At 41.7% G+C, this 18,699-nt stretch overlaps 1 protein-coding gene across 30 annotated transcripts in view; it reads left to right on the plus strand.

Moving 5' to 3' along the window:
* The window catches only part of PTPRD (protein tyrosine phosphatase receptor type D), a 2,215,209-nt gene that overhangs the window by 1,694,662 nt on the left and 501,848 nt on the right, over nucleotides 1-18,699 (plus strand). Inside the window, exon 1 of one of the 30 annotated variants that reach the window (XM_080668863.1) lies at nucleotides 5,272-6,537. The exons of the other annotated variants lie outside the window; for them this stretch is intronic. The gene's annotated coding sequence lies outside the window, so the exon portion shown is untranslated. Of the gene's footprint in view, nucleotides 1-5,271; nucleotides 6,538-18,699 lie in introns of those variants that run through there. 30 annotated transcript variants of the gene reach the window in all.

Genomic DNA, 18,699 nt, shown 5'->3' on the forward strand with positions numbered 1-18,699 from the left:
TATCAAAATTGAGCTATCAGCCATTAAAGTGTGTATACATCTTTTGGACACCTTGTATATGTACGCATGGGAAACAATAGTGTATACAGGGCTCAGTACTATCTGCGGTTTCAGGCATCACGGGGGGTCTTGGAATGTATCCCTGTGGATAAGTGAAGGGCGGGGGAGGGGAAACTACTGTGAAATTTTGTTTGGCCGTGGAACCAATAATAAAATAGGAATTTAACTTCATTTCTACTTCTGTCTCATGACATTAACATTCTATAGATATTGAAACCAAGCTTTTACTCTTTTAAAGAATCTTGTTAACCCTCCCAAGAAATATCTGTGATTCATTTCCATCATGTGCCCCATTCTTGTGCCATTCTGCAAAATGGAGATTGCTTCATCAGTTTTTGTTCTCTGTAGATTTCCCCTCTATTGAGTGATTAATTACTAGCTTCCTGGTGACTTCTCAATCTTTTTCTGTATTTTAAAATATTCATTCATTTCAAAATTCTCTAGTGTAAGGTACAAAGACTAAATGGGACATAAGTAACTGCAATTACTTTCCTCTCCGTTCGGCTTTGCCTTTAGTACTAGAGACATCATTTGAAAAATGTATAAAAATCATACAGGTTTAAAACTTAAAAACAAACACTAGGGAATTCATTTCCTCAGTGAAAACATTACTATTTAAAGGCTAAAGCGCCAAAAAATGTGTTTACTCCTTACATCACTAGCAAAATACCCATTTCTGTTAGGGATCCTTGTATTTTTTAAATATATAAATTACAACACAATACATTTGAAATAACAAAACTAAAACTCACTTTTATTGTTAGGAAGTATTGAAATCCCACTGCTTAATGTATGAATTAATGGAACTTCTTGACAAATCACCTGTTAAATTTCAGCTGACAGCTTGTCATATATTAATTATAAATAATTGTAATATACGGCTAGCATAATGCATGCAACAGAAAAAACTAGGAAAGGTAATTAGAGAATATCCTTTGTTTTCTCCCTTACTTTTTGCTCAGGAGAAAAAAAATGACCCAGTGTTTCACTTGGTTGGGATAGTGCCAATGGTTAATGGAATGTCCCACTCTACTAAAGAATTTAATGGGGATATCCATTTGTCACAGTCGCATGCTGTAATCTGCAGTAGCAGAGCCAGTGGAAAGCAGCATCGTACCATAACGTCCTCTACACATTGCAGGTGAGGGTGAGATGCTGCAGCCAAACTGAACAGTCAGGGTGGAGAGCTTGGCTTTGCTAGCCTTTCCTTTATAGGAAGATGTGGATTTCTCTCCTTTACGACCACAGTGCAGCCTGACAGCAACAAGAAATGCTACCCTGCAGAGAAAGAAAGTGCATTTCTTTCCAGTGGAGAGAAGTGTCAGGGGTCCTCAAACTTTTTAAACAGGGGGCCAGTTCACTGTCCCTCAGACCGTTGGAGGGCCGGACTATAGTTTTAAAAAAAAACTATGAACAAATTCCTATGCGCACTGCGGGCCCGGGACGAGTCAGATGCTAAGCAGGACAGGCAGCGGCACCTGGCGGGCCGGATAAATGTCCTCGGCGGGCCACATGTGGCCCGCGGGCCGTAGTTTGAGGACCCCTGGAAATGTTTGTGTAGAATGTTTCAAAATCTCTAGCCACCTCATTGTCTACTAGGAACCCACCTGTTTGCAAAGAGACTTTGGGGCTTGGAATCAGAAAGACCAGGATTAGACACTCATTTCAATCACCTGCTAGTTCTGAGTTTGCGCTTTCAAATCTGAAGAATGGGGATAACAGCATCTAAACCTGCCATGTTACTGCTGGAGGAATTTACAGGACCATCTGAGTCAATATATTAGCATGGCACCCGAGTTATTGACTTCCTTCTTCACAGTGTAGGTGGAATTGTGGTGTAGTCTGATTACTTTATACGTGTATATCTTCTGTTCCCATATAAAGTAAAATATTGTTTAGTTTAGGGACTGTTTTATATATATATATGTTTTTTATCCTTGCCATTCACCAGTTCTGTGTTTGGGATGAGCTACTGAAAATTGCTGTATGAATTACATTTGAAAAACTCTCTCAAGTAAACCTTTTAACACTTATGTAAAGATTGATATTTAAGTTATTTGAGGATAATTACCTATTAATTATTATTCCACTTATATAGTTAGCAGCGAATTAGTGAAGCATACCAGCACCTATAGAAGAGGCTCAGATGTTCAGTTCAGTGCCTGATTAAACTGTTCACTGCCTTCAGAACACAGCATTTGAACCTATGTTGTGTTTCTCCATTTTAACTGGATTGAATACAAACCACTGTAGCCCTCCAAAAGGAAATATGTTCAGCAACAGTTTATCCAATGCTCTGGTTAATAATTTATAGTCAGAATAGTTGTAAAAACACAGGATTTGAAGTGAAACAGATGTAGGTCCAAAATTCTGGCTCGGCCACTGTGTCAGCTCGGTGAAATAACTTAGCCTCTCTGTTCCTGTTTCCTGACTGACGCAATGGAGCTGAGAACACTTACATAGAGGGGTGGGTGAGAGACTGGAGGTGAGTCGGTGGCTTTGAAACTTTTCCTTTTAATCACCAACAGTACTTAGTACATATAATGCACTCTTCAGTCTTTCCTGCCTTCATTCCATTCACCTAAAAAACGGTTCACAACCCACTAGATTTCCCATCCACAAAAGGTGCCTTTTGAAAACAGTGGGGCAGCCGGATGTTGAGTACATAATCCAAGTATAATGCATGATTACTATTATTGTCATTATTTTTAGTCTTTTTAGGATGCTCTGTGATAGATGAGAGTAAGATCTTCTGAGTACTTCTAGGAACTAACTCTCTTGGATGGGTTCCCAAACAGACTCATACTCATCATATGCTGAATTATGCACTAGAGGGGGTTGTGCTAAAGCTCCTGTGTGCTATTCATCACAGAATGTTAGGGCTGGTAAGAAACTTAAGAAAATGTCTAGTCCCACTTATTTTCCGTCATGTGAGTATTTATAGTTTTACAATATCCTGCATATATTGCTCATTGATAAATTGAAAACACACGCACACAAAACAAAAACAACTTCTGTGATCCAGAACTGGATGGTGGACGGGGAGAGGGGACATGGGTCATGATATCCGGGTTTTTGTTTTGCTTCTGTCACCAACTTTTGGGTCACCTTAAACTCTCAGGGACTCAGTTTCCTTACCTGTAAAATGAGGTGATTTCAACAGATGACTAGTCACTTCTGATGTTCTTCGACTTTAAATCTCCAAATGGTATAACTCAGGGGTTATAGTCCATACCACAGGGTGCTGTTTTGTTACTAACCTGCTCCAAATAAGCGCTAATATATGCACATCAGGGTGCTGGCTCACTCCCCCCACCACTCAGAGGTGCAGAGGAAGGTTTAGTTCCTCTATTTACCCATCTCCTCTACCTTAGCAGCATCCCCCTCTTTTGCATAATAATAGCTCAGACTCTAACCGCCTCCTTCCACCCCTAGTTCTTTCTCCCAGATGTTTGCTTCTAGTGAGGTAGAAAACACCTATGACCTCATGGTGCCAGGAAAGTTGGGTCTTGTGCTTATGTCACTTACTTGCACTGTCCTCCATCTCCTCTGATTTCTTTCCACCTGCTTGTTACTCACCTTGGTAATGATGATCACTAAGTTCTCTAGCTAGTTTAACTTGCTACCAGGAGGGAATGTTAATAGTTCCTGGACTCTGCTCTCAGATAACACTCAGTTGTCCCAGCTGGCTGGCATCTTCTTAAAGTCAGTTTTGGTCAGATCTTCTTAAATTAGGCAGAAGTATGTATGTCTCTTTACCAAAGACAACAGCAGAGGAATACCAGAGTTTTAAACACTTTTTTTTGGTTCCCCTAGTATTTAACTTTTAAAAATATATATTTTTATTGATTTCAGAGAGGCAGCGAGAGGGAGAGAGAGAGAAACCTCAATGATGAGAGAGAATCATTGATCAGCTGCCTCCTGCATGTTCCACATTGGGGATTGAGCCCGCAACCCAGGCATGTGTCCTGACCGGGAATCAACCCATGACCTGCTGGTTCATAGGTCGATGCTTGACCACTGAGCCATACCGGCTGGGCCTTAGTATCCAGCTTTTGCAAGAGGAAAATGGAACTCACCAGTTTATGGGGGAAGATGTATCAATGAGAACGCCAAGTCAGAAATTACACCTTGAGTGAGAATCACCTATGTGGATGTTCAGATTTCTTGATTTATCCTTAGGGCACAGGAGTCCATCATACCTGCTCAGCCATGCAGTTCCTTGTGTCATGAGAAAGTTTGGAGGGTAAATCTGGCACTGGGAGCTTGCACAAGAATATATTTCTTCTTGATTTCCACTACAAGGCTAATCATAAAAAAAAAAAAAAGAACAAGCAAAGCCATGCCAAGATGATCCTCCCCACCTCCCTTCAGATTGCTGGAAAACTAAACTTCCTTTAACATGACTCCTTTCAAAACTATGTGACTTCTTCTTGGAGCAGGCAGCGGGTAGAGAATCACTGAAAATCCTTCAGTGCCTTCAGGAGCACAGAATGCAGATGGTGGAAACAAATGGGCAGCTTGAGACAACAATCAGGATGTAGTCTCCTGAGGCTGAATCTAAGGCCGTCTGCTTACCTTTGCTCTTGCACACACCCCCTCCAGCCTGCAGGAATAAGTACTGTGTGTGTGTCCTAACCTGAACACAGAATGAGCAAGGGAGGTGGCTGGAGGCCCTGCCTCTACTTTACTTAACCTTTTTGACCAAATTTAGAATAACATTTTGGTAGGCCAACAAATCACCAATGGAGGTTCCCAGCTAGCTGCTGACTTGGTTCACATGCTAGACATCCTAGGAGTGAAGGTTAAAATCACCTCTTAGCTAACTATCCACACAGCGTGTTCCGTGGATAAAGGATTCTGTGGATGAAGCCAGTGTAGCCCCCAAACGGGGTGCTTGTCTAGAGAGATGGTTCCATGGTGTCCTTCAGAGAAGCCAGGGATCACTGAATTTCCAAAACCAGAAAGCAAGTAGCATGGAAGCAAAGCAAGAATAACACACTAAGGTTGATTCAGTACTTCTTCTTACTCTCTTACTCCAAAGTGGATCGTACAAGCATCCCCAATGAATGAATGAAGCAGTCAAGGTGAAGTGGGGTGGACACAAACTGTGTCTCATCAACCTGCGCTCCTTATATTATAACTGCTTTGAATGGGGCTCCACCAGCATTGTTCCTGCCTCGCGCCAGGACGCAGAGCAGGAAGCGCCTGGGTGTGCATCTCTAAAGAGATGAGTGAATTTGTTAAAGAGGGTCTTTTCTGGCCTGGTGGATGGATGCTGGGGAGTGACGTCACCCCGCCGGAGAGATAGATAGAGAGAGAGAGAGTTGCGCCTCTTGTGCCTAGTCGGCCTGCCCCTCCTTCATCCAGCTCTCCGGCCCTTTCAGTGGGTCAGTGGTCCAGACGCAGGGATTTGCCAGCGGGCGCAGCGGGCCTGGCTCTGCCCGCCCAGGCGCACCCACACTCACACTCTCCTGCTGGCAGCGCGCACACACAATCCCCCAGCGCTTGGGCACCGCTATTCCGATTCCGTGGGATCCCCAGCACGTTCTGAGGATTTGAGAAAAGGAAACAAAGAGAGAAGCTTTTCCAATCACTTTCCTAAGCTTTTTTATTGAATTCCCCCACCACACCACCTGGCCTCCAACCATAACCACCAGGTTCACGCTGGGTCCGAGAACTGGGCTGGACTGGCCACCCCACCTCCTGGCCCCGGACTCCACTCCGGCCGGTCTGCAGGCGTCGCCTCGCTCCCTCTCCCCGCCCCCCTCCCCGCCGCCCGCCAGCCTCAGTTTCTGGTTACCTCTCGCGTGCGCTTCACTTTGGGGGGGAAGAAAAGAAGGGGAGGGAGGCGCTGAGGGGGGCAGCCGAGTTGCTATTTGTGGCCAAAAAAATCCTCTTAAAAGAAGCAGCAGCAAGAAGGAGCAAACAGAGAGGCAGAGGGTGGAGAGGAGAGGAGACGCGGCTCCGGACCCCCCAGCCGCGAGCGGCGGAGCGTCGAGGTGCGGGCGGAGGAGAGCAGCAGGAGGGAGAGGAGACTCACAGCTGCGGCGGCGGCCGACGAGCGAGCGCGGGGCGAGCAGGAAGAGCGGGAGGAGGAGAAACCGCCGCGGAAGCCGCGGGCTCCAAAGAGCCAGGAGGACGGGCCCGGGAAGAGGAGGCGGAGGAGGAGGAGGAGAAGGGAGTAGGGGTGGAGGGAGGGCGGGGGGACGCGCTCTCTTGGATGCTGGATTTCGGGATTTTGGACTCACTCGCTGACTCTCCTGCACTTCCTCGCTCTGGACTGGGCTGGCCGCACGAGGGCCGGGCGGCGGCAGCGACTAGGGGGGCTCCGCGGGATTGAATTGGCCGCCCGGAGGCGGTGGCTAGAGCACGCGCGGGCTGCACGGCCGTGGCGGGGCGCGAAGGCGCTGGAGGAAAGTGCTGGTGGCGGCGCGGGAGGCGGTGGCGGCGGCTGTCCGGAGCCAACATGACCAGGTGAGTCCCCGAGCGGACCCGGTCCTCCCCACTGTGTCTTCCCCATTCTGCGCGCGGGGCTTGCCCGGAGCCCGGCTCCGGCACCCCCGCGTCTCCCCGCGGAGCTACACACTCAGGCGTCCCCGAGCCTGGCGCCCCGGCAGCGGAGCGCACACAGTTTGCTCTTCTGAACCTCCTTGGGCAGAGGTCCTCCCCTACACGGTCTGCTTCTCGCTGGAAACCTCCGACCAGGGAGAGCGGAGAGGGGGTTTGGGTGTGTGCATTTGTGCGACCCCCGCTCTCTCCTGGGTGGGCGTAGTAGTGGGGAAATGGTGGAGCGGTGGGGCACTCCGACCCTACCAGGGATTCTGCCACTGCATATATATTACATATGTCTTATGTGGCAGTGGTTACTGTTTTAAGGAGGGCTGGTTAAGGTGAGGGGGCGAGTTCTTTTTCTTTCTTTCCTCCGAACTAGTGGGGAGAAGGAGAAATAGCAGGAATCAAAGTCTACGCGGCTGCCATAGAGGAGGGGGATTGTTTGGGAGACCTTTTCATCGCAGAATCAAAGCTCTCAGTTCTCTGATGGGAATCTGCTGTGCTTACACACCATTCCGTAGGGAGGGAAACGCAGACTTTATAATGAAAAGTCCAAGTTGTGGGAAACGGTGTTTAAAGAAAGCCATGGACAAACCAAAGGTTCTTTGCGTTTTCGTCGATTTATTGTAGCTCTTTTATAGGTATGGAGAAAACTTGCTTATCTGCGAGGTTGATTTCCATTTAGAGGCATTATCAAGTGAAGTCAGTTATCTTATGGTTAAACAAACAATCCTGAGCACTAAGTGTGAGCTGGGCTTTCATTAATTGGGCTTTCATTAATTGGCTGTTCCAGGATTGTGAATAGTAGTTCCATTCTCCAAAACCGGGACTATCACAACCCACTTGTATTGTTTCAGCTCGCCTCCTAGTACAGGACTTGCTAAATGTCTCCTCTGTTTTCTAAAATTCTTAAGAGTGATCTACCAGACCAATCTACAGTTTGTGCCTTAGGCATCCATTCCCCAGGGATCACTCCCCTGCATTTTCTCTTAAAGTTTATTTATTTTTTCGGTTACATGCCCAGAGACACAGTGCCAGCAACTTACCAGAGCGTAGCGCACACATTTTGAGCCTCTCATCTAAAACTGCTGGTGATGAGAGACTGATATGCTGTTGGACATCCCTATCTACAGATGCGGATCTTTCCCTTTGGTGTGATCTTTCCACCACCCTGAAGCACACATATGGGGAGTTAGTCCAACCATGGATACTTCTGCCCATTTTGGCTCTTCTATCTCTGTTTCAGAGTGTACACACCCACCAGTCAACTTGAGTAAAACCAGGGTGATGTACCAAAACTTGAAATGTTCTGATTTAAAGGAATATTTAGATGATACCAACTTAAATAGTCTTATGTTGGTAATATGAGTATATCCAGGACAGTGCTTAGTAGATACTATACTTATTTTGGAAACATTCTGTTATATGGTGCAGATAGAGATCATGTTATTGACATAAATTTTCAGTGCTTGATGTCCGAATTCTTGAAACAAACATCCTAAATGGACAATGGAAAGAATATTTTCTTACCTCCCATTATTATGTCCTGTTCTTTGCTTTTCAACGGAGCTAGCAATTCTGTGACAGATTTCTTAAACTCACCCTCTTGCTATCAGCTATTATTGTACTTTCAAAGTGTGAAATTGACAAGCTGGTCAGTGTCATGAATTCAGCTGTCAGATTGTGTCCAGTTAAAAATTTCTAAAAGCTGTAAATGTGCCTGCCTGGAATTCTCTTTTGTAAAGGGACGGGGATGAGGATTAAGGGGTGCTAGTAATTGTAGATCTTTTAAAATAGGTGCACTCCAATGGGAGTTTAATCACTGGCTGTTGTTGGGAAATATCTTTTGATTTCTGCCATTGTAAAAGTGGCATTCAGGTTGTATCTATATTTCATTTTAAATAGTGAGCACTTTACATAGAAATAATCTATTCTTAAAACCCACAGTACTAATAGTATAAGAGGAATGAAGTTCAAAGAGGAAAAGTGTCTCTTGAATATATTTTAATATATGTGTATATATATATACACACACACGAGTAACATATTACTTTTATAATGACATATAAAGAGGTGGATGAATTAAATATTTTTTGTGGAGGTTATGTAACACAAATTCTTCTTAGACCAGTGCAGTTATAGTTATTAAAATAATGAAATGCCATGATCCGTTTTAATATGTATGTATTTCAGTAGATAACCATGACAGTAAAACTGCTTAAAGTATTAAGTACAATGATTTGATTTGCCTTTTGAGATTGACATTCATTTAAAGCCAGCATATCTCAAAGTCGAGAACTAAGAATTGGAATCCCCTCATCTGCTGCTATTTGCTAAGCCACTAGGGGCCTGTCTAACTGTTCTTATATTCAGGAGCTATCCTTGTATGGCATATGCAAAACCTTCCTAGAGAGACATTAAAAAATTCAAGTAGGCAGTCCCCTAAGTTTTTGTTTTCTCTTTTTAAACCTATTAACTCATGCTTTGTTGTTAGTCAGAGACATTGATTGAAGGGTTTTTTAAGAACATTATTTAGAGCTTAACTTTAAAACTAGGGTGGTGTAACGGTGATTTTTCATAGAGAGTGTGAAAGGTAGAGGAAGTATTTGTGCAAATTCATATGTGATCCCAGTTTTTCAGTGTATGTCAAGGATAAACAAGTGGGAACATTAATAACTGATAAAGAATGTTATTTGCATAATGCAGGGTTCAAAGAATAATGAAGCAGAATTACTTTAAGGAACGTGTGGTCATAGATTGATGGTGTGATTAAAGTAGCTTTGTGAGTGCTGTGCAAGTTTGTATGGAAGGAGAATCTGAGGCTGTGACTGCCGTTTAGTCAGCACTTGAGGGACCTGGACTGAAGATGCTCTATACATTTTTAAGTGTCAGTTTCACAAATTTGAAATCGACCAGCCGCGGCAATCCTGATAGACATTAGGCAATGAGGTCAAGTATACTTACACTGTTCTTTTGTTGATTTTCAGTTTCTCAAACTGGCAAGGATGACTATTTGTAAAAGAGCAGGCTATAAGTATTTGCATATTGGATTTCCTTCAGACCAAACTTGATTTATCAAGCCATTGAACAATTCTATTTTTAAAAGGATTCTCTGGATAAACAAGAATTCATTAACACAAGCACATGTGAAAAGTGCCATTTCAGGCAAAATGGCTTTCTCAAGGTGATTTTGCTTTAAAACTACCCTTCTTTAGTTTCAGTGTATATTTGTGGAAAGTTTGAGAGTCAAAGTATGTGCATGCTCTAATTCCTAATCCTGAGAGCATCAAACTTTTAGGCTTGCATCTTTAAAGCTATACAGTTTGACCTTTGGTCATGAGTACCTTTTTAATCCCAGAAGTTTCTGGGAATCTCAAAAGTCAACTTTCCCTTTGATTAAGTGTACTCAGCTTTGGGACCACAAAATATACTCTAAGGATTCGTATTCTAAACACAGATATATGAAGTGCTAAATATAAAGATACTCAGTTTCCTGGTGGAAAAGTTAAGTGCGAGTAAATGAGTTATATGTTAAGCTGGTCTACACTGAGAATCTTACTGTTTTATGGAATTATTTACCTTGTTCTTGTACTGTTTGGTTTCTTTGAAAAAAATCTTTTAGGAAAGCTACTTGTGAAGGCACAAAGGCAACTTGTAGTCTCAATCCAAGTCAGTGTTTAAAAACATTTCCTTGCATATTGTCAATGATTTGCCAAGAAAAAGCAAAGAGGAGAGTTGTTATTTCTGTGAGCTACAAGATTTAGGATTCTTATAAAACACATCCACTGAAGAAAGCTGATAATGTGGAAAAGATTGCTTAGAAGGGATTTGTCAGTAAATTTCCTTCCAACAAACATGGCTTGTTTAAGCTTCTCTAATTTCTTAGCATAGTGACATTTCTGCCAAAGGAAAGGGTTGTGTGGGGATATGTTTTCTATATGGATAATCTCATTTGCTTCTAATTAGTATTGGGTAACACTTATTAAAATGTCATGCTTGGCTTGACAGTTCCCCTCCCCCCAGGTAAAAAAAAAAATGTGCTTCAGCTCTCCACAATTAAGCCCTAAGAAAGACAGCTAAAAGAATATGTGGCTTGTGCTTACTGATTGTTCATTATATGAAATGATAGCGTTGAGTGTAAAAGTTCAGCATTTTCTTTGCGTCATAAGTCTAGGGGAGGTCAAAGAGCAAATGCTTATGGGCTATGGCAGTCTCTGACTTAATGCAACCTAAATAATCAAGTCATGACAATGGTGCCATCCTGAAGCATTAATGAAATATAATTCTTGCAAGACAGATTTCACAAAATAACATTGAAGGCCTATTCCCCTTGTTTCCCTTTAATAAATTATCCATTTGCTTTCATGCAATCAACAGTCAGTTTGCATTTCTTCTCTTAGCATTTTATTTATAAAATATTTTAAAGACGTAAGCATTGAGGACATTCAGGTATTATGTTCATGTACAAGGCCATACTCCTCAAGGCGTCTCATCTGGGGAGAAAATGGACTAAAATAATGCCTGCAATGTTCTGCCTCCTTCTTAAAATGATTCTTTCACTAACTTTCTGGTCATTATTTTCACTTCGATGCTGATACATATTTAATAGGATCATATCAGTGCTTGTATTTGTTAGTTTAAAGCTTTACTAAAAGCAAAACTGAACTTTCTTTTGGCTTTTCAACCTCTTAACTGTCCCCCAAGTCAAATCCTTATGAGCCATAGATTAGTCTATTAAATGAAAGAAACACCGATTTGGAAAATCAGGGCAACCGATTCTGTCTGTAAGCCAGCAGACCAGGTGTACTCGAAGCCAAATAATACTGAGACAATTTAGGTGCTCCTCGCTGCTTCCACCTGCAGCAAGGAGCCATGCTTTCCTTTGCAAATGGCTGCTCTTAGGTGGCAGGCTCCTGTGTGCTCCTTCACCGTTTATAACAAAATATCAGAGCAGAAGCTGCCATCCAAGGCTAGGCTTGCTCCTAGTTCTTTGAATTCACTGACCACAAACACCGTTTCACTTTGACATTCAGAAAACAATGTCAGGAGGATCGTGACCTTTACCACATGGCTATTTACTGGATTTAAACATCCTAACTCTGCCAGTTTCATGAGAGTGATTGAATTTATAAATTCTTAATTGTCTTTTTGTAACAGCCCTGGAGTTATATTCTTTAGTGTAGCAGTAGCAAACTAAATTGAGACTTGTGAATCGCATTTAGAAAATAGCACTTTTCGGTATTGCTTTGGGGATTAGGAGAAACTCGACTTTCAAATACATACAATGATCATCAGCAATCATTAGGTCACAACTAATAAGAGACTTCTTTTTGAAGCTTCAGTAAGTGCACTCCTTTTCTTGACTGAAACATTTGTATTAGTACTGATTTTATAAATAATTGAAGAACAGTTACTTTTTAATCTTATTTAATCGTGCAGGTATATGAGGATAACGCTAAAGATTGCAAAGGCTCGACTGGCTTCCTTCCTTCCTTTTTTTTTTTTTTTTTTTTTTTTTTTTTTGCCACAGTGAAAAGAACAAACATCACGGATTTGATGTAAGAAGAAAGAGAACTGAATTTATTTCTTAGTTTGGTTGCTTATTATCTGTGGAATCTTAGGGGGGAGGTATATAACATTTCAGGGCCTCAGTTTCATCATCTGCAAAATGGAGAGAATAACTTTAGATGTGATGAAGATCCAATTAGCTAATAAGACTTTATCTTACTTTTTATTTTAAATTAAAAAATCCCGGATGTAGAAGTCATGTAATGAAAATTCTATGTTCAATAACACCAGTTTCTGTGTGGAGTTCTGCTTTCTTTGGCAATTGCTATAAATTATTACTACCTGACTTTAAAAATTCAGACTTGTTGACGATGGGTGTTTTGTGTAGCTTTGCCCTGTTTGCAGTCCGTTGTATACATGCTTCAAGGGCTACCGATGCTGGATATGCCCTTTCTTTCCAGCACGTTTCTGAAGTCTGTACACATCAGTATGCCATGTACACTGTTTAGCTGAGAATGCTTTTAGAGCAAAAGCTAGAAATGATTTTACCTAGAATTTACACAAAGAGCATTTTGCTTAAAAGTAAAAAAAATAAAAAATGTATTTATAGATTCCAGATATTGGATGTGGACTGCATTCTGGGGAAGAAATGTTTAGGAAAGCAGTTAATTAAAATACAAACAGACATAATTGACTTTTTTTCTTTTGTGGTAGTGCATCTTAGAAAGCGCCTTAGCTCTCTGCCCAGTGCAGCTGTCCCTCCCTGAAAGATCAAGTTTCAAGAGCAATGATGGATCCTGGGCGCCTGTAGCCAGTTGTGGGGTTTGCTCTGAGGTCAAATGTATTGATGGAGGATAGGAATTTGCTGCCTTCTGTCTCTCCCTAAGATCCTCCAGTAAAATTTCACAGGGAAAAATTAGACTAGACACATCTCATGCTGATCCAGTGTCCAATTATAGGTCAAAAAGACATTTGTTTTCAACTTTTAAAATAAATTTTTATACCACCCCCGCCCCTCCCCCCCACTTCCTAATGCTCCAGCCCAACTCAAAGGACACATACTAAGCATATGGTGCATTAATGGTTTCTCACTGCACAAATAGCCCGTGGCCTCCCAATGAAAACATATTCAAACTACTTGTAATGGTAACTTCATTGAAATATTATCAAAGGATTTTAAGAGAGAAACAAATATGGCTACCACTTTTGACTTCTCTGGTTAAAATGGTTCAGTGCTATTTTTCAGTACATGGTTGTATATTTTATTTTAAATGGATCTATCAAAATTTAGCTATTTGGGAGTAATAGTACTCTATTGGAAATGTCTTAAATATTCTAAATTCAGTTACTAAATCAAGTAATAATTTTCGCTTTTCCCTGGGGCAGGGGAAATGAGGGAATTTTGTAATATTTTGTTAGAGGAATAAATTATGGGAGAACATCGTCCACTGGAAACATCCCACTGATGGAACTTTTCTCTCTGAGTTTCTCCTTTCACCCCCACTTTCTTCACTGATATTGTTTCCTCTTCATTTGATGTTTGAGCGTCTTTGTCTTCAGTTCCATTCTAAACTCTTTCATCATCCTTTTACCTATGGCCCTCTTCAGGGCACTGTCTATATTGTCCACCGGGATATTTCTCTCCACTTCTCATAGAAGAAATCATTTCTGCATCAATGACCCTCAAACTAAATTTCCTGACTTCTTTTTGGAGTTCCATACCTGAATTTTTTTTATCTGCTTGTTAGATGCCTGAGAAATAGAAGGCTCACTTGTATCCCAAACTCAATCTTATCTTTTATCCATACTCGTATCTACTTCTTTTTTTCTTAGTATCTCATCATCAGATGTATCTTTGGACTAGAAACTTTGGTGTCATTTCTATCTTCGTCCTTTCATTCTTGTCTCCATCCATTTTTTTTTTTTTTTTTAGATTTTATTCCTGTAATCCCTCATAACTTTATCACTTTCTTTCCATCTCTACCCTCTTACCATGTTGCTTTGATGGTCAGCTCATCATGCATAGCTTTCTCTGTGGTCTTCCTCTGTGTTTTCTCATTGTTCTTCAGTTCTTCCTAAAAAATTTTTCTTTTTTTCTTAAATATATTTTATTGATTTTTTACAGAGAGGAAGGGAGAGGGATAGAGAGTTAGAAACACCGATGAGAGAGAAACATCAATCAGCTGCCTCCTGCACACTCCACACTGGGGATGTGCCTGCAAACAAGGTACATGCCCTTGACCGGAATCGAACCTAGGACCCTTCAGTCCGCAGGCCGACACTCTATCCACTGAGCCAAACCGGTTAGGGCAGTGGTCGGCAAACTCATTAGTCAACAGAGCGGCAAACCGTGGCTCGCGAGCCGCATGTGGCTTGCGAGCCGCAGTTTGCCGACCACTGGGTTAGGGCAACATTTGTTTTTCTGAAGTGCAAACCTTCTCAAGTCTGTGCACTCCATTGCTAAGTCCTCAGCACGGCAGTCCGATTTCCTTGCAGTCTGATCCTGACCTGGGTGTCCAGCTTCCTCTCTCACCTTAACCCCAGGCACTGTGTGCTCCTGGTGGATCAGAGACCCTGCCTGCAGAGAGAAGACCCTGCCCTCGAGCATCTCTCTGGTTCTACCAGTGCTGTTCCTGGAATCTCTTTTCTAGCCTCACCAGCTGTCCTCACTGGTGTTCATTGAAATCCTCCTAATTATTCTCTCATTTCCTAATTCTCAGCTCAAGTGCTATGCCCTTTTCTTTGAGTTTAGTTTGAGTTGAATTTCATTGAAATCATGAATGTGAAGAATGAGTATTCATTTGAAACTTTTGATGAGGCTCAGGACACTGAGATAGGTGAAAAACGTATTTCCTTTAATCTTCTTGATATTAGAAGTGTAGTAATAGTGATCAGTAAGTCATAATAGTGAGAGTTGCTAAAATTTACTGAGCTCTTACTGTGTGCCAGGCATTCTGCATAGCACTTTATCTTCAGTATCATGTTTAATCTCTGAAGTAACATCAAGGTAAGTCAGATGCTTTTATTATCACCAAGAGGAAGATGATTCATTGAGAGGTGAAATAATTTTCCCACGGTTGCATAGCTAGATATAGTAAAGATGGAACTTAAAGCCAAAAGTTTAAGTCAAGCAATATTACAATCCCAGCTTTTATACATTCCACTCTTAACCCTTCAGTATATTCTTGTGTCTGACATGAATTTAAAAAAAGATATTTCTACCTGGCCAGCCGGCATGGCTCAGTAGTTGAGCGTCGACCTCTGAACCAGAAGGTCATGGTTCGATTCCCAGTCAGGGCACATGCCTGGGTTGTGGGCTCGATACCTAGCATGGGGCGTGAAGGAGGCTGCCCATCAATGATTCTCTCTCATCATTGATGTTTCTATCTCAGTCTCCCTCTCCCTTCCTCACTGAACTCAATAAAATATATTTTTAAAAACATACAAAAAAAATTCTCATATACTAGGCAAGTATACTGCATGATATGGTGCTTTCTTGACCCAAGTTCAGGAAGATTCTTAGGTTGTCCCGCCATCAGTCTCCTTGGTTCCTTGCTCTGTTTGGGAATGGAGGCACTGAATTTTATTTTATTTTTTAACTTAAGCAGTTTGGACTCTTTTTTGCAGTTGCCTTCTAACTCTAAACTTCTATGCTTTTAGGCCAGTGACACAACTGCCTGAAGCTCTGGGGTCGATCCTGGAGCACAAGTGGTTAAATAAAATGTTTCCACCAAGAATAGTTTTTTAAAAATCACACAGGCTGGCATTTTCTTAGCTGCCAAACAGGTGAGAATCAAAAGTATTTTGATAAAGAGAAATGTAAAACCAGCAGGGCTATCTGAAGAGCAGCCTCCCATCAAAGAAATGAAATTATGCCAAGTGACTGATATGTATGCATTCTCTTTATTGGCAGCCTGCCCTCCACAATTTTATTCTGAGGATTTTCTCAATTATAATGTCTTCTAAAATACTGTATTTTCACTGCTTATCTGTTACTTTCATTATTAATAACAGATGGATGATTTGGTAAGTTTTTCTCCATTTCATTCATACACACACACACACACACACACACACACACATATATGTGTATATATATATGTATATATATGTATATATATTGGTAAGGCCTCAGAGACCTATTTTTAATTAGTTATGGTTTTATAAATAATATAATACAGGATGTTACATTTGTTTGATGACTTGGAAAATTATCTTTTCTCTGACAATAAGACACCCTAAAGTTTTAAATCAGACATGGTACATAAAAGAAAATTGCAATGAAAATGCTTTGTTCTTTTATGCCTATGTAGTCTGTCAACAATGAAGTCTTCTTTGCCCAGGTTTCTAGAATGCATCTCACATGCATATACTGTCCTTTCCAGCCATATTTTTCTGTGAGTTAATCTATAAACAGACCCTCCGAGAAGCCTGGAGCAAGGCGTACGTACTATCTGCCTTGGGTTATGATAGTGAGGGTTCTTCCACAGTGAGGCTCTTAACAAATGTTTTTTTGATGATAATAGTTATACATTAAGCTTGATACACTCAATAAATGTTATTATGCATGCTCAGGTACTACTTTAAGAAAAGATTGCCTAAGTGTTTTTGAATCAGATTTTTCCTATTATCCAGACTCAGCTTGGATTTGACTTACTTATACCAAAAAAGAAAATGTATAATTTAAATTTTTATTTTAAATTTATCATTTAAAAATCTGTTTTCTCCAGATAATCTTTTGTTCTTCCAAGAATATAAAAATAAATGTTAACTTTCAACCAAGTTATTCACTGCCTTTGAATAGGTTAGCCAGCGTCTGTTGGCAAGGCCCCCATCGTTTTCTGCCTGGATTGCAGCCTCTGTTTCCAGGTGGGAACTCACTGTAGTGGTTTCTCCATGAAACTGAAGTCTGATCCTGTCATCCTTCTCCTTTAAATATCCTAATGGCTCTCCACTTTCCTCTGTATAAAGCAGCAAACGTCACCTGGCCCTGGACGTTCTTCCCCTGCCTTGTCTCTTGCCACCTTGCCTTTCTCATATTCATCTGCTCCTCCCCTCTCCCTCCCCCACCCCCTATACATATACATTTCAGCCACACGGAAGTATTTGCAGTTTCCCAGGTGTAGTACTTTGACCTTTCCATCTGTAATTTTGAGCATGCTTTCTTCCTGGCATGTGGAAAGTCCCCCCCGACCCCATCCCATTAAAAAAAATACTTTTTATTGATTTCAGGGAGGAAGGGAGAGGGAGAAAGAGATATAAACATTAATAATGAGAGAGAATCATTGATCAGCTGCCACCTGCACACCATGCACTGGGGATCACGCCCATTGAGCCTTCAACCTGAACTTGTGCCCCGACCAGGAATTGAACTGTGACCTCCTGGTTCATAAGTCGAAGCTCAACCTCTGAGCCATACCAGCTGGGCCTCCCCCTACCCCATTTTTGCCAACTCACTTCTTCAGATGTTACCTTAGCTGACTTCCAGGAAGCCTCCCCATCCTCCCAAGCCTGGATACCTATTTTGCCCTAGAAGAGTCCCGAATACATTCCACATGTAGCTTCTGCCATAAAGCATTGTAATTGCTTATTTAAGGTCTGATGCATTACAAAGTCCTCGAAGCCAAGACCCATGTCTTATTCCCAGTAGTATATTTCTCCCCTTTCCGGTGGCTTGGTTCAGTGTAGTGGTAATATTGGCACATTGGTGTTGAGAACTCCTCGAACAAAGCAGAGTGCCAAGAAAAATCAGAGATCAATTAGTTCATGGCCCAAATCTTACAACCCATATGCTTAATATTTAACTCTACAATTTATGGTGATATTGTCTGTGCTCCTCTGTAATTAATTTTATTTTATTTGCACTAAGTTCCACTTACCTAGTTCCCTATCAAACCAAGACCAAGCCAAATATGAGTATCCTGTGTGTATCTACTCATATGCCAGCAGACAAGACAAATCTGCCTTTACATCTGGCTGTGGTAGGAATTCCCAGATGCACTTAATTCTGACACATGGTCATTATTGAACCAAAAGCCATTGCCTGGCATGATTATAGCTCGTATTTGTTTTCCTTTTAAGAGGCCTCATTCAGGCTGCCAAATGTACAACAGGTGCCTTAGTTTCATACTTGCCAATCTGTTGTTATTCAAATGACCGCCCTAACAGAGACTAATGGTATCTAATAAAATTGACCTCCGTTTTGGCAAGCCAGGCTCCCAAGAACAAGAGCGGGAGGAACGGCAACGTGGAAATACGCTGGCAGTGCACACGCCTGGTGGAACATACACTTTTTAGAAGGTGACATATGTCGCACACACAGGCCCTTGTTTGTGTTGAGCCATGGACATTTTCTGCAGCCCAGTAGCACTTGAACACTAGGATTTGTAACGTCTAATCTGATTTTAGATGGACTGGCTGGGTGGCATGGAGACAGGACTGGCCGTGCCAGCCTATCAGTAAATGTCTGTAAGGCATAGCCAGGCAATCAGGTCTCCTGCCAAACAGCTGGTGTGTGTGGCGGCTTGTATTTCCTGTCATTAGAAATTTGCCTCACTGATTTCATAAGGTCCTCCC

The sequence above is a fragment of the Plecotus auritus genome (assembly GCF_963455305.1).
Source record: "Plecotus auritus genome assembly, chromosome: 5".
Classification (NCBI taxonomy): domain Eukaryota; kingdom Metazoa; phylum Chordata; class Mammalia; order Chiroptera; family Vespertilionidae; genus Plecotus; species Plecotus auritus.